The sequence below is a fragment of the Mauremys reevesii genome, linkage group 9 (genome assembly GCF_016161935.1).
Source record: "Mauremys reevesii isolate NIE-2019 linkage group 9, ASM1616193v1, whole genome shotgun sequence".
In the NCBI taxonomy this organism is placed as follows: domain Eukaryota; kingdom Metazoa; phylum Chordata; order Testudines; family Geoemydidae; genus Mauremys; species Mauremys reevesii.
The window spans coordinates 22,059,282-22,075,864 of record NC_052631.1 but is presented as its reverse complement, the minus strand read 5'-3'; the positions used below and the strand labels follow the sequence as shown (position 1 = coordinate 22,075,864).

Here is a 16,583-nt window from a genome sequence, read left to right as displayed (position 1 = left end):
TGTTTTGTCTTTTTTTTTTCCAGTTTTTTCTTTTCCTTTTTTAATAATAAATTAGTCATGGTGAATTGTAGTGGTTATTTTGCTTGGTCTTGTTATGGTGCCCTCTAAGGTAGGTGAAGAGCCCCTGTGACTAAATAGTGGGAGACACACCCCTAAGGTATTAGTGAAAGAAACAATTAGTAAGAGCTGGCCTATGATTTCTTGTTTCTCTAAACTAAATATGTAGTAATTTTAAAATAAATTACTTAGCATCCAACAATTTAAAATTACCCCTTTCAACCCCACAGGAGCCAGCATTTCAGCCAGTGTTAGGGTCAGATCTGATCTCAAGTTATATTGCATTTAACTTTTCCACTTAGTTAATAAAGATGTACCAGCTATTTTAAAAGGCACAGGGATAAAGTGATAAATATCACAGAAAAGGAATGCTGAAAATTATCGTGCATGCAGATTTTAAAAAATGATTTTGCTCTAAAACTCATTTGAAAGTCAAAGAATATCTAAGGTTCAATAGCATTCAGCATCCCATTAGGTAGTAGGATGAAAGTTGCATTTAATTACTTACTATGAGAATAATTTCAGTAAAATGTTAACTATATGACTGTTAATTGCAAATGTTTTGTAGCATCAAAAACAAGCCATTGTTTTTCTGTGTCCAGGGCATTCTTTGTATTTTAAAAACCAATTTGCTTCATTCAAGGCAGATTTTTTTTTAATACAAAAAAAGTAGTCCTTTATCCTTGCAGCTTCACTTATTCTTCTGACTAAGCAGTTCAGTCCAAAAGAATTTATGCTGCATAGTCATTTTAGAAAAAACATCATCAGTAGTACTGATTCCAGAATTCCAGTCTATTACCACTGCACAGTTGGTGGGTCAGTTTCAAGGCAATGTTCTTCCCCTGCCTCCCCCTGCATCAGATGGTAGGATACTCTTTCCTATTCATAGGGAACGTGTGTGTGTTTTACAGAAGCAATAAAATAATTATAGAGCTTTACAAGCATTGATTGACAGTCTCACAACACCCTTGTGAGATAGGTTTGGTATGTATTATCCCCATTTTTTGCAGCTGCCACAAAGAGGGTAAATGACTTTCCCAAGGTCACTGATGTCATAAGTACAATTAAAACTCACACTGTCTGTCTCCCAGTCTTGTTCTCTAACTGCTAGATGACACTGCATGCAGTATACACTGTCTTTCTAGCGTCTGCTGGGACAGTGCCATGGACTAAAGAAATTCTTGGTGTAATCTTGATGGGCTTATATGTGTCCGAATTAGCTGGGGGTTCGTTCAAGCTTGGTATTGAGTGAGGAAAAGACAGGCAGGACCAGGGTAACACTGAAAAGCCAAGTGGCTGCGTTTATTTAGGGACAGGTTACAACTTGGGCCGGGGAAGGAGGCAATTTCCAACTGGGACTCAGGTAAACAATGCATACAAATTTAAACCAACAACAATGTACTGTAAACTGCTCGCCACACCACACTAGATATTCAGACACACCAATCACACAGATAGGAATCAGGTTCGTCAGGGCGATGCCCGGTGCAAACACAGAAAAGAGACCCACAGGCCACTGCCTCAGCCACCCTTGCTTTCACACAGAGGGTAAACCCAGAGTGTGTTGCGGCTGCAGCTGGGCAGATTCCACTCACTCAGACCGCGGGGACTGGACCCCCTTGGTCAGCTATTCTCTAAGTAGAGACAGCTCCCAAGTTTAACCACACACACTAGACACAGACAGAGCAGTGATTCATTCACAACAACAATTCTGCATTTAACAATTTAATAACAACTGGAACAATTATACATCCTAGCTAGGCAAATATGCAAATTTACAATCCTGAGCAGCACTTGGTATTAAGTTAGGGAGGGGAAAAAATAAGTGACTAGCTAAACTAACTGTCAGAAATCAAAAAGTAAATACCGCACTCCAGGAGCAGCTGACCAGCAGAACAGACACCAGGAGCATGATGAGGCGACTGGGACCAAGTCCAAAGCGAGAAATCCAAAAACCAAAAAATAGATCCAAAAGATAAATCCACAAGATAACAAATCCAAAACGACACGACACGAGCTAGCTATAACAGGAGGAGACCCTGGCTGAAAGGTTGATCGGGCCCTTCAGCTGACACGCGGATACTCCACACTACGAGCTAGCTATACCGGGAGGAGTCCCTGGCTGAAAGGTTGATCGGGCCCTTCAGCTGACACGCGGACACTCCACCAAAAAAAAAGATGGTCAAGACAAGATTTTCTGGGGGGAAACCTAGTTTTATCGAAAGGTCTCACTCCCTTGTGTCGGTCTCTGATTGGCTCCCTGGTTCCCCCTCCCTCCAGGTTTCGAGCTGTTGCCACCCCACGTCGGAAGGATTTGCACACAGCACACTGGGGTATCTGGGCAGAATTAGGTCTCTGTATACAGTACTCTGGAGTTGCTAGGCAGAACTAGCCAGACCTCCAGATGACCGGGCCCAAAAAGAGCGGGAAAATTGCACACAGCACCAAAAGGTTGCACACGACACCACAAGTTGCTGGGCAGGATCAGGTCTTTGCACACGGCACTAGCCCGACCCTTAGATGACCCAGAAAACAAAACAGAAAAGCATACACAACCAGTGTTGCTGGGCAGGATAGCATCTCTGCCCTCTCCTATGCAACAAAAACCTGGTCCAAGATGGAGGCTGCCTTGTCCTTTTAACAGGACAAGATGGCCGTGGACCGACAATTGGCCATACAGAGCCATAACTATGCATCGGATTGCGACAATATGCAGGACAAAGTTGACCCTGTATGCAGCGTCAAACCTCTTCACTTTTGTTCTGTATGGACAAAATGAGCAACTAAATGAAAATACTCAACTAAAGGTAAAACCAGAATATGTATCCCAGATCTTCACTTAGAAACTGCCCTTCATTAGCAGCGTACACCTTCATCATGTAGTTTTTTAATAGAAGCTGTCATGAGTAGAAGCCATTTTAAAGTAGTTGTACCTTTTACTCTGCAAATCCTGGGAGGAAATAATTAAATTTCATAAAAGCTTGTTGAATTTGGAACTCCTCAGTGTGGTAATTAAATGTAATAACAGCCACCGTTTCTATTAAGTATGTATATGGTTTCTTTTTGGACATGTTTGGTTTCTTTTTGGAAGAAAAGTGGGGAGGATTTCACAATGGTGAAGGCTGTCCTTTGTTCCATCTTCTATCTTTCGGATCTTGTAAGTGAGACTGTTATACTGTCTGAGCTTTAGGGAATATCTTTCTTTGTCCAACAGCTGGAGAAAGGAATTGGTGATGTCCCCTAAGGTTTCCTCTGGTGGCAAAATTCAGGTCCAGAAACTAACTAGTTATTGCTGTGGGTAACACCTCCTCAGTTACACTCAGAATATGTCTACAACTAGAGCTAGGTGAGTGATTCCCATCTTGAGTAGGTGTGACGAAGTAGTACTGTTCTTAATGTTTCCTCTGAATACTGTAGGGGTGCCTCAGTTTCCCCTATGCATTTCTTAAGTCTCTAGGGGTGAGAGTGTTGCAGAGCAAAGGGCCAGTGCCCATAAGTGGCTGGCACTCTGTCTCCTGGCAACTAATGACTGGGGCCCTTCCCCTTCAAGGAGATAGCTAAAGGTGTCGGAGAACAAAGGAATCAGGTGACCTCCTGCCCTGGGAAAGGAACAAAGCCCACAGAGTTGGGGCTGGAGGGTTTCAGTTTTGAGCTGGCTGGGGACGTGGAGTGAGTGCAGATGTGGGTGTCTGGCTTGCTGCCCCCCAGGATAGACCCAGCTGAGGGGTCCCATTCTCTGTACCTATAAGCTCTGTTTTAGACAGTGTTCTGTCATCTAATAAACCTCTGTTTTACTGGCTGCCTAAGAGTCATGTCTGACTGCAAAGCGGGGGTGCATGCAGGGCCCTCTGGCTTCCCCAGGACCCCACCTTGGAGGACTTGCTGTGGGAAGTGCATGGAGGGGCATATGCTGAATGCTCCAATGTCAGACCCAGGAAGGTGAAGCCGTGTGAGCTTCTTGCCCTGAAGACAGTCTGCTCCAAGGGAGAGGAGGCTTCCCAAAGTCCTGACTGGCTTTGTGGGGAGCAGTTCCAAAGCATCGCCCAGGGACTCCTTGACAGTAGGTAGACTTGCATTCACTCTCATTTGAACTAGCATACTAAAAACAGTAGTGTAGCTGTAGTAGCATAGGCAGTGGCACTGTCAAGCCATCCTGATACAAACCTGCCCAGATTCTTTGAGTGTGTACATGGGGTGGCTACCTGTGCTACCGCAGCCATACAGTTGCTTTGCTACACTCTCCCACAAGCTAACCTATTCCAGTCCAAATATACAGAGGCATCCTAAAGGTTGTTCAGAGGGTTGTGTGGTGATTATTGGGGACATACTCTACACTGAAATGACTCATTTCAAAGTTTGTGTGGTAAGTGGAAGGGAGGAGGACTTAGGGTGTGATCAACAAAGCAACTTAGGTGCCTAAACTCCAGAGTTAGTCCTAAGTCTCTGTGAGCAGCTCCATTGTGATCTCCGAAACTTCTGCTTGGCTGCCACCTAACCCATAGGAGGCTAAACTCCCTCCGGTCTAACTTTCTATGGCAAAAGTTCTCTAGGTGCCTAAGTTTTAGGCATGGGCACTTCTGTTAGTCCTCTTCTGAGAGGTGGGAGACCCCCTGGCAGAGAGGGGAAATTGAGCCTGGGTCTCCCGCATCCTAACTGGGCTTTGTAGATCACAGTATTGTTCCCGTGATTTTTTTTTCTAGGTGCTTAAACGGTGCCATGACACTGTGTTCCAACACCTAAATCTCTTTGTGGATCCCATCATTAGCTCCCACACCCCTAGCCTCCTGCCCAGATGTGCATTCCTTTTAATCCTAGTGAAACACATGCATTCTCAGAGTGGCTCTGTCTCCTTCTGGTGGCTGGACCACATAGCTCAAGACTGTAGCAGACTCAAACTTGTAACAGGTAGAGGTCCTGAGGTTGGTCCGTGCTGCTGACTACCCACTCATATTTGCAAGGAAAAGGACTAAAAACTTCCCTTTGGGGGAAAAAAAAATTAAGCTGAGATTCTCCTTTACATTTCTAGTTTCCGCATATCAGTTTGGAGGAGAGGTAGTGGTGGCCAGAGGGTGGCTCTGAATGAAAGGGAAAATGAGACATACTAAACTATTTTCTATAACTAAAAGTGTGGTCCAAGGACCTGCTCATGCTCCCACTGAAGTCAATGTGAATCTTTCCATTTACTTTGCTGTGCTTTGGATCATGCTTTCAGAATCTTTGTCCGCCTATAGCCCTCCACTCAGCTTGCTGTGCTGAGCATTTTTAGCAACCTCTGACTAGATGAGACCACTTTATCCATGACCGACAACATTGTGGGCTGTATCTTTTGTAATGAAGTTGCCACCTTTTAAACAATTTCCATAGGCTTTGCATTCTAAACAGCTATACTGAATTAATAACATTAAAATATTTTATGTGTGCATTCCAAAAGCAATATACACTTTCTTCAAGGTTACATCAGAATGAAATAAAATACTGAAATTAACCTGATAAATTATAGTAATTGTGCCTGGTAGCATGCAGTAATTTCAATGAGATTAATTTAAATCTTTTAAATATGAATAAATAAACATATTCCTGCCTTGGGAATTGCATTTTACTTAATTCTGAATGAATAGTAACTGTTGCACATAAACTTGGTGTTACATAGAGTAAAAATAGATCTATGTGGAGAAACAGGAAGTTAACTAACATTGCAAGTTGTATTATGGAACCCAGTTGAATATTTTGCCTATTATTTTAAGTTGCATCAGGATGCCATTGAAGTCAAGGGCAAGACTCCCATTGATTCACCAGGATAAAGGCTAGGCACTAGGTTGGTACCTGTACTGGGGCATCTGATATCCTATTGTTGGTTCAGCGGTGTTAGAAAACAACCATCAAGTGGTCTAATCAGAACATGATGGGAACCTCTACCAAGAAAGGATGGAGGGAAAATGATAGCCCTTATTGTGCCATTTGAATCATCTGCTGAGCAAGCAGAACACTTGATTAGTATCATGCCATTGTACAGCAGGTTCTCCATGCAACATGTCTGCATATTTCTTGAATATTTCAGTCATACTCCTTTTGAGCATAATATCTCTTTATAATCTCCACCTCAGAGCTGTCTGAGCAGAATCCTCTCCTCACTTGGAAGGGACATTTAGGACAGTAGTGCTCAACCGTTGCTACTTGCATGGGAGTTTAAAACATGCAGGGATATCTCCATTGGATTTACACAGTAGAAGATGTAATGCAAGAAACAGGACAGGCTAAGTTATTTTGCCATATTTTGAACCCACTTGAATTGTTGGTTTCAAAGTGCAATTCACATTTTAACATTTATTTGGTTTGCCTTCAGGTAAGGGGGGCTGTGGTAAAAGGACTGGAGGACAGCAGAGGAAAATATAATGGACATAAGGTGAAAATGGAGCAGAGTGATATGGATTAGGTTGAATATAGAACACTTTTTTGCACAAGTTTCTGCATTGGCTTTCTGTTTGCCACTGGGTGCAATTCATGGAATCTGTGGGGTGGAGGATCTTTAAATACCTGTATCGTCTAAGAAAGGGGTTCTCAATCTTTTACTTTCTGAGGCCCCCACAAGATGCTATTAAAAACTCCCTGGCCCAGGAGTTTTTCTCCATATAAAAGCCAGGACTGGTGTTAGGTGGTAGCAAGCAGCGCAATTGCCTGGGATCCCATGCCACAGGGGGAAGTGTGAAGTTAAATTGCTCAGGTTTGGCTTCAGCCCCAGATGGTGGGTTTGTGGCCCTGGGGCTACAGTCTTGCATAGCAGGGCTTCGGCTTTCTGCCCTGGGCCCTAGCGAGTCTAACACTGGACATGCTTGGTGGACCCACTGAAACCTGCTTGTGGACCCTGGACCTCTGGTTGAGAGCCACTGATCTAAGATGTTGCCTCTTACATAAAGTAATGGGGTAAAGAGTAAGATGTCCAAAGAAAGACCTTCCCTGACTAATTTGATACCCCTCTCCATTGTCAGGGCTTTCGCAGGTGAGGGTCATCATCAGTGTGAATCACTCCCTTTTGCAGTCTGTCAGCATATGAGTCTAGGGAACCTTCAAGACAAGATGGAAAACACATTTATTGTGTTAATCATTCGATTAGCAGTTTTATTGTGTTCACAATTTGATTTTTCTGTGTAAACCACCTAGGGTATATGCCACAGCCAGATATGTTACAGGAAATAGTAAAATAATAAATATAGTTATCCACATGGCACCCCCTGAGGCACTACTGAAGGGGGGAGGGGAGTAAATTGTATTGTTAAAGATAAAACTTCTTACTGAGGTTTAGATTGGTGGAAGGTGGGAAATTCTGACTGTGATAGCAGACTCCTTAATGGAAAAATTGAAACACTTGTTGAAATTGGTGGGTAAAACTGGAAGACTATGCAGTGTGTATATGCTGGGAAGAAAGTCCGGACCAGGCATATTACAAACAGTTTCTCTCAGACCACATTGAGAAAATGGCTATTTTTCATCTGATTTTAAACAGGAAAACATTAACCTTCATTTAACTTCCTACAGACACTGTAGGAAGCAAAGGGAGACCAAATCTGTTAGCATAGGTGCCAACTCCGTGGGTGCTCCGGGGCTGCAGCACCCAGGGGGGGGGGAAATAGTGGGTGGTGAGCTCCCACCAGCAGCCACACTGATCAGCTCCTTCCTCCTCCCCGCAGTCCTCCCACCTGCCAGTGGGCCCTGCCGATCAGCAACTCCTGCCTGCCGTGGATCAGCTGTTTAGCAGTATGCAGGAGGCGCTGAGGGGAGGAGTGAGGGCAAGGAGCATGGGGGCGGGAAGAGGCAGGAAAAGGCAGGGTGGGGCCTTGAGGGAGAGGGTAGAGTGAGGGTAGGGCCTTGGGTGGAGTGGGGGTTGAGCACCTCCTGGGAAAGTGGAATGATGGCATATATGCCTGTTAGGCAGTGCCACAAAACACTCTAGATTTTTCTTACTCATAGACAGATTAACAGCTGCTGAAAGCCTTTGGCCTCTGTTTAAAGCTTATTTGAACTTTTAATGTGGAATTGTTTTTGGTTTTTTCAACCATTATAGTGTGTCTGAGATATACAGATACTATAAGGTATTTGAAGGCTGCAGGTATCTTTACCCTAAAGGAGATTTCTTCAGGGTTTAAAGAGCAAGAGAGAGAGAGAAGCAATGTCTCACATACTTTACTGCATTAATGCAATCACTTATCTCAAGCTAAATAGAAGTGAGAAGACTCTGCTTATTAATGAAACTATACAAGAAATGCGCATTTATTTGTAACACACACAAAAGGTAGAGAGACTGAAATGAAAGGCTGAGCAATATAAGGGAAGACATTACTCATCTTTCTGTGGTCTGCTTGCTTGCAAACTTGGGGAATGATGTTTATATTGATCCAGTGAAGATGTTAGGAGGAACAAATAAACTGTTTCTGTGTAGCGAATAAAGCAACTCACTCTGAGGTATTTTGTGGCCAGAAGGGTCAGTTTTTTGGGGACTAACTGAAATTACTTCTGCGCTTTGAGTGGAGAAGAAAGAGTTGGTAACTCATGAACATTTCTCTCTCAGCTCTTTTACAGATTCCCTTTGGTCCAAGTCACTCAATCTGATCCAAAGTCTATTGAGTCTTTCCATTGAATTTAATGGGTCTTGGATCAGACCCTCAGGCCACAATTGTCAAACTGTGTTGTAGCAGGAGCTGTAATTGCAACTCCTTCAGCGAGGGTCATGGGGTAAACACATGTTCCAGAGAACTCATAACATGAGGGAAGCAAGGGTCCTACCTGGCATCCCCTCTCCTGAAGACAGAAGATGAAGTAAATGAAATAGCATAATTGGCTAGTCTCAATCTAGTTCCTAGCACCAACTGCAATGTGGACATTTGGCCACTATCTAACAGCCTATGTAACTGGTTGTCTTAAGTGTCATGGAAACAGACCTTCTCATGTTTAAAGGTGGGCTCTACTTTCAGGTTAGACAGACATTGGAATTCCACTTTGTATGGAAACTTGTACTGTGCCTCTGCCCATGCTGCACCTGTTCAGTAGGAAAAGAGAAGATTGGCGGCCCTGGATTATGAAATCTGACATCTGTAACAAGTATTACTAGTTAATTTAAAATATTAAAGATTATTCCCTGATTCCCAGAAACATCAGTAATTTGTATATTCCTTTCCCTCTTTCACCTACATTTTAAATACCAGTGAGCTGTCTGCTCAATTTATTGTAAAATTCATGTAATTTTTGGTTCCACACCTTCTCTTTTTACCAAGAATGATTTCTACATAGTCCTCGAATTATATCACTTGGTCTCTTTTTAAATTCAGTCTTTGTCGCTTTCATCTATCTCATGTCACCTTTTCCCATCAACATTTGTTATGACATCCTGGAAACTTTCACATACTTCTTACAGTTGTTCTCACAATTCTAGTAAATTTGTAGGCTCAATTATCACACCAGAGGCTACAGCCACATCTCATTAGGAGATACCCTGAAAATACCAGGGCCCCATACCCTGCTGTATGCTTACCTGCTTCTACCTCTAATTCGCAAGACTTTACTTGAACTATATCAGGAAAGAGGAAGACTTAGTCTTGTAGTGCTTTCCTGGCCAAGGCAAGTGTGGTACTCAAACCTCCTCTTTTCTGTAGCAACATCTCTATGCTTTCCAGTCAGGAAGGCTCTTGTCAGAGAACGCTGGGACCCTGATTTATCCCAATTCCTCCTCCTTGAACCTGAAAGCATGGTTCCTAGATGTTTCTTAAGCATGGAGCTACTCTGTTTTGATAAGGTTCAGTCAGTTCTCCTATCTAGCAGGAAAGCTAGTATTCGTAACACTTCAGAAATGGAAATGCTTCCATTCCTGTTGTTCTCTTCAGTCTTCTCAACCATCAGAAGTTCTGCTTTCCAAGATCCTAGACTACTTGTTGGATTTAAAGGCATGATCTATCAGTGTCCTCAGCCAGAATGCATTGGCCACTATCACAGCATTCCACTTGCCCATTGACAGCTTCTCAATTTTTGCCCACCATACTAAAGGCCAGATTCCTTAAAGGCTTTGTGATAGACCCAGGCCAGTTGGGAACAGCAGAGTAGTAGAAGGGAGATATACTGGCCACCGGATAAGCAGTTTTCTGTTCCCTGAGTGACCAGAGCAGGGGCTGCTCCAGGCTAATGAGAACACCTGACTCCAATTAACCTGCTAAGAGTCAGGTGAGGCTGTTAAGCACCTGACTCTAATTAAGGCCCTTCTGATGCTATAAAAGGGCTTACTCCAGTCAGGCCAAGGGGAGCCAGAGGAGAAGTGCATGCAAAGAACTGGGAGCAAGAGATGTGCAAGAAGCTGAGAGTGAGTAGGCAGACTGGGGGAGGACTGAGAAGTGCAAGTGTTATCAGACATCAGGAGGAAGGTCCAGTGGTGAGGACAAAGAAGGTGTTGGAAGGAGGCCATGGGGAAGTAGCCCAGGGAGTTGTAGCTGTCGTGCAACTGTACCAGGAGGCACTCTAGACAGCTGCAGTCCACAGGGCCCTGGGCTGGAACCCAGAGTAGAGGGCAGGCCTGGGTTCCCCCTCAAACCTCCCAACTCCTGATCAAACACAGGAGGAATTGACCTGAACTGTGGCTTCTACCAGAGGGGAAGGTTTCTGACCCACAGGATGAATCTGTGAAGTGAGCAAATCTGCCAATAAGCACAGGACCCACCAAGGTAGAGGAGGAATTTTGTCACAGCTTCCACAACTTGTTTCTCCCAGTATGGAACCCAACCCTGCAACTGGACCTTAATTTGGTCCTCAGCACCCTGAGGAAAAACCGCTTTTAACCAATGGCTGCCTGTTCTCTCCTCCACCTTTTCCCTTAAGACTTCGTTCCCTATAGCCATTACTTCATCTAAGCGAATGGGAAAGCTCAGTGTTCTTATGGCAGACCAGCCATTTACTACCATCTATAGAGATAAGGTTACACTACATCCACATCCTTGATTCCTTCCTATGGAATACCGTATTAATCTAGACCTTCATCTACCAGTGTTCTACCCAAAGCCTCATGCTTCCAGAGAGGAAACCTGCCTACATACAATAAATGTTAGAAGAGCTCTTACCTTCTACCTTGACAAGACTAAAGACCTTCAAGGCCCCACCCAGATTATTTGTATCGTTTGCAGAGATAATGAAGGGACAACCTGCTTCCTCTCAAAGATTGTTGCAGTGGGGCTCGGGTTGTATTTTTACTTGTCGTGAATCTGCTGAAATAGACCTCCTCTGAGAGTAGAAGCACACTCCACTAGAGCTCAGTCCACATCCATAGCTCTACTGACATACTCTTTGGTTATATTGTAGTGGCAAGTGTTCAGCAGGATTCACATAATCTGACTGGGGCATCAACGTGAATGTTCCTGCTATGGCTACACTAACATTGGCACTGTCTGGGATCTCAGTCTGTAACACCAAGAACCAACTGTGCGCCAATCCAGCCAAAATACAAATGACTCTCTTCCATTTCAGAATTGTGAGGCCAATAGAATACTCAACATCATCTACAATGAGGTACACTGCTGGAATTCTAGCTACTTTGGAGTGATGTTAAAACTGCACTCTCTCCTTCAAGGCCAGGGCCGGCTCCAGACCCCAGCGCGCCAAGCGCGCGCTTGGGGCGGTGTCCCGCGGGAGGGCGGCTCCGGTGGACCTCCCACAGGCATGCCTGCGGAGGGTCTGCTGGTCCCACCGCTTCGGTGGAGCATCAAGGCACATGTGGAGAAGACAAAAGGCAAAATTAGCACTCAGAATAACATACTGTAAGGACTTGAATGCAGGACTGCTAGACAACTAACATCCCCATACTGCTACTCAGTGGCAGCTGTAACCTGGCCACTTTCTGCTACCCACAATCTGCAGTGGTTGAATGCCATGGGAAGTTTTGCCTTGGGTGATCTTAGGAACAGCAGTGTTAGTGATCCCAGATTGGCTCTTTGGCCCTATATAAGCCTGGGGTATACCAGGAAGTGTCCAGGCAACAATGTGAACCCCTAGCTAGCTACCATGACCTCCTTGCTTCCCTGTTGCTGAACTGCTGGTACTGACTTTGGCTCTGACTTGGATTATGACTCCCCATCGACCCCTGGAATCTCAACATAGACCCTGATACCTAGTATTTACCCTCATCCCAATTTCTGATTCTCTCTGTCTTTGATCCATGGCTTAGCACCTGACTCTGACTCCAGCTTGATGCTCATCTTGACCCTGAGACTGACTCCTGGCTTCAGTTCCAGGGTACCAAGCTCTTGCCACTAGTCATGCTTACCTTCGCCCAGGATTCTGACACATACTCAGAAAGCTTGCAAATTCAAAATGGGGAACCAACCCAACAATACTAAAAGGCACCGCACTTCCATGTTGCTATTCAATGGCCAAGTATGCATGTCTGGTGGGAGAAAGTTTTGGTTCATGCAAAGAAGCTGGACTGTAGCGGGGTAGTCACCCCGCTCCGGTCCAGAGGGGTTAAAAACAGCCCTCGGAGGGGGCTGTGACTGGAGAAAGCAGCTTTTAGGCTGGGCTGATCGGGGGAAGTGGCTGCAGCTGGGGCCATGCCCCAAACAGACTCAGCTGGCCCTATAAAGGCAGAGAAGCCAGGGGCCGACAGTCTCCCTCTGCTTGTTGAGGGAGAACGGCCTGGCTGCTTAAAAGCTGGGAAAGATACCTAGAGTGGAGCAGGGCTGGAGAACCCCCAGGCTGCGGCCTAGCATAAGGCCAACAGGTACTGGGGCTACAGAGGGGTAGCCAAGGGTAGGCAAAGGCAGCAGGTCCAAACCCCTCTTTGCCAGTGATGAAGGGCATGTACACTGCAGTCTGACCCAGAGAGTGGGGCTAGATGGTGACTGGCAGTAGCCATATTCTGAGGCAAAGTGGGGATAGTGGGTTAGGGTACCCAGAATTGTGGGGGTACTGCTGGGGGGCCACACCCAGTTAAAGGGGCACCGGGTACGGGAGGGACATGGGGTCAGAAGACAGGCGGATCACCAGCCTGCAGAGGGTGCTCCGGAGCTGGAATGAGCTAATTCCCTGAAGTCACCAGCAGGAGGCGCCACAGGGGTGAGTCCGCACCTCTACATGGACCCTGTGCTGAAAGATTGCTGCTGTTACATCACAGAATATCCAAAACAAACATGAACAGTCTTTATGTACTTGCTGGAACCCCTCCACCCAAAGTCAGGAGAATGGTCACAAACAAAATGGCATGATTATAAAAGGTTCCAGATACCAGACATCTAATCACAGAAAAGCTTCCTAGCTGCAACAGAACCACTTAAAACATCGCTGACAGCTAGATGACTTGAAATGTGACACACATGGTCCAAAATACTCTGAGGACATCAAAATGCACAATGGTGTTGCCAAATGCCTCCCCACGGGCACGGAGAAGAATTGATCAACTTGGAGATGTGTAAATCATCTCCCAACTAGGATTGCCAGGCCAAAAGTCAATATGCAGAAATGGGGCTATTCCAACGACCCAGACACGTGACTGTGGTGAATCACAAACTGTGGAACATCAATTGGTCTGCTGGCTCCTGGAGGAAGCTTGCACCATGGAATATCTTGCCAGGGCTATAGAAAGGGTCATATGTGCCCAACATCAGAAAAACCTATGAGTGCGGTGGAACCACATGAGAAGAAATTCTACTGAAAGATGTTCCCCTAACAGAAATTTGTAGGACTTCAACTTGATCTTCCATTCACACCTTTGTCAAGCATTACGCCATCTTACGTGCTTCCAGGGTTGATACTGGCTTTGGTAACACAGTCCTCCAAACGATGTTTGGACTTGCCTCTTCAGTGCCCAACTTCTTGCTGAATTACTATGGTGGAGCACCCATTGGGACATATACTTGAACAAGGAGGGGTTACTTGAGTTCTTCAAGCTGTTTTGTCCCTACGGCTGCTCCACCTCCCATCCTCCTTCCCCTTAGCTATGGAGGCTCTGCTTCCTGGTTGAAAAGGAACTGAGTGGTGGTGGGTCTGCACCTGCTTATATGTCCTTATTTAGGAACATGAGGAGCTTCTCTGTGCAGGCATGGGCTCAGAGACTGCTTTGTGTGCTTTGGTTGAGTGTGCATGGGAGTGCACACATCCAATGATGGAGCATCCACAGGGACAAAACATCTTGAAGAAATCAAGTTACTGTAAGGTCAGCAACCTCTCCTTTCCAACTCCTCTGAGAACTGACTTTTTTCCCCCTCAAGTATTGTACTGCTGTAGTGATTCTGACTGACAAGATTGTGATAGGAAATGCAGTGTCAGAAAGCAGAAATATTTTCCTTATAGAAAACAGAATTATTCAGTATCTTTCTTAGGAGAGCTGATTTAAAAACAAAACAAAACTGTAGCTGGTATTTGTTGTCTTTAGTTATAAAAAGGGAAACTTGAAAATTTTTCATTTATTTTTTGGTGCAGCACAGGGCACAAGTGCCATCAAATGAATATTATAGGTCAATTTTATCACTTTTACAGTATCCTAAAGTGTTCCAGGCAATCTACAGGCCACATAAAGGTTCCCACTCTGGAGGTTTCTCAATATCTTTTATCAACATTCTGTTTCCTGTTTTAATCACATATGCTTAACGTTTCCAAATGTTTAATTCCTCTCAGGCTGTTCAGGATCAGGCACAATTTATCACTGTGGCAAATAATCAGAGAAATCATAAACATTTCCTTGGTAACTGAATTGTTACATCAATATTTTTAGTTAACGTTTGCTAGGCACATAGTCACTACAGAGTCGTTGCTTATTGCTCAGCATGTCTGCGTCGTAGTGAGAACATCTGTCTAAATTGACTTGACTCCTGTTTATCTGCCACAAAATACTAAAATCACATAATTTATAGGCACAGTCCTGTATTCAGTGTATTCATTCCATGGATTCCAGTGCTGAAAACTAGCTGCAGGGATCCTGCATAGGTTTTAGTGGCTCAAACACACCACAACCACAGTCTGGGGGCGTTGGCGCTGGAGCTGGCATTTACAGCCCCCAAAGTGAATATAGTTGGATGGAGAGGAGATGGGTCGGGCAAGGCAGGGACTGATCCTGTGCCTATTGGAGTTAATGGCAAAGTTGAGCCCCAGCACCTCTTTCACTACAAATTAAGCACTGCAAACAGGTTTAAATTATCCAAAAATTCCTGTGAAAGCTAAAGTGAATGATTGGTTGTATATTAAAACAGCAGGCATTTGCCAATCAAAGTAAACTACTGGAGGTTTGGGAGATGGTGGGGATTTGTGTTTGTGCAGAGCTTTCATGGTTTTTTTGTAGTAAAAGGTATAGAGCTCAGATTACTCATGAGGAAATGATCAATCGCCACAGCAACCTCATGTCCTCCTGTTCTCTACAGCTTTCTACATTGATGTCTATAAATATAACAGCAATGAAGAAGGGAAAGACACAAAAGGTGTTTATGAGCCTGAAGGTTATGGGTTTGTGTGTGTGTTTTACAAGTCTCTCAGTATTTATTTGTTTAACAAATTCTACATTTTATTTAAAAAAGAACATAGTTAAAGTTCAAACCTTGCTTCAGTTTGCAAAGGTAACACAGCCCTTCAACCATTTAGAGCTGTTGTGATTTTGAAGTAAGCTACTGTAAACACAGAAACTAACTGATAATGTTTAGAATTCACTGCACTTAACTCATTTTTAGCCAGGCTTTTCTGGAAATGCTCTCAAGCTGATGGCTTACCTAATAATTGTGTGGACCCAGGGCAGGCACCACTGAAGGAAGCAGGTGCCTGGGGCAGCCAATAGAAAGGGTGGCACTCCGTTCCTTATTGGGCAGCACGTCCGGGTCTGCAGCGGCAATTTGGAGGCGGGTCCTTTAGTCTCTCTTCCTCTTTGGCGGCAGCTTAATGTGTTTTGTTTTTTGTTTTTTTTCCCCCCGCCGCTTGGGGTGGCAAAAAAGCTGGAGCTGGCCCTGTGTGGACCTGATATCATGGAAAAGTAACAGAAGTCTGCTAACTGCAGAACACTGACCATTATCATAATGCAACAAAACTGATTAACGCCACAAGGTCAGAAATCATACACTGGCGTTTTTAATTTCCCAGAGCCTTGCTCCCTTCTCTGGTGCCTGGAGATCTAAGGATTTACTACCAGTGGAGTTCGTTTGTGAGTGCTTGAATCAAATGGCTGTGACTGAGCTGCTCGTGGTAGGATTCGACATGCTGAATTACTGAGTTATCGCTCAGGAAAAAGCAATAAAATACTATCTGTATAGTTTGAACATGACATCTACACGAGATCATTTAAATTTCAGACATCTACATGGTTGTAGAGTGGTATAAATGAGAATTTAAGCAGTTGCAATCTGATGTAGCGGGACAATTTCAGTAGCATTTTCAGTGAGACACATTACTGAAGATTTCAAGCAGGTATTTTATGCACTTCATTTTTTCTATAAAGGGTGCTAAATGTTACAAGCCAGCCTCTCTTGAGAAGGGGCTCCCTTGCTTCCCCACTAGTAGAAAGTCCAGCAAGTTCCAAGTTTTGT

General features: G+C 44.5%; 1 long non-coding RNA gene across 1 annotated transcript; it reads right to left on the bottom strand.

Annotated features, from left to right (window-relative positions):
• Nucleotides 1-6,415: 6,415 nt before the first annotated feature.
• On the bottom strand, nucleotides 6,416-11,502 carry LOC120372495. Its single transcript, XR_005585009.1, has 3 exons — nucleotides 11,151-11,502; nucleotides 8,991-9,088; nucleotides 6,416-7,119 (listed from the first exon to the last, which is right to left on the bottom strand). It is a non-coding gene; the product is annotated as an uncharacterized LOC120372495 (long non-coding RNA).
• Between the last annotated feature and the right edge of the window lie 5,081 nt (nucleotides 11,503-16,583).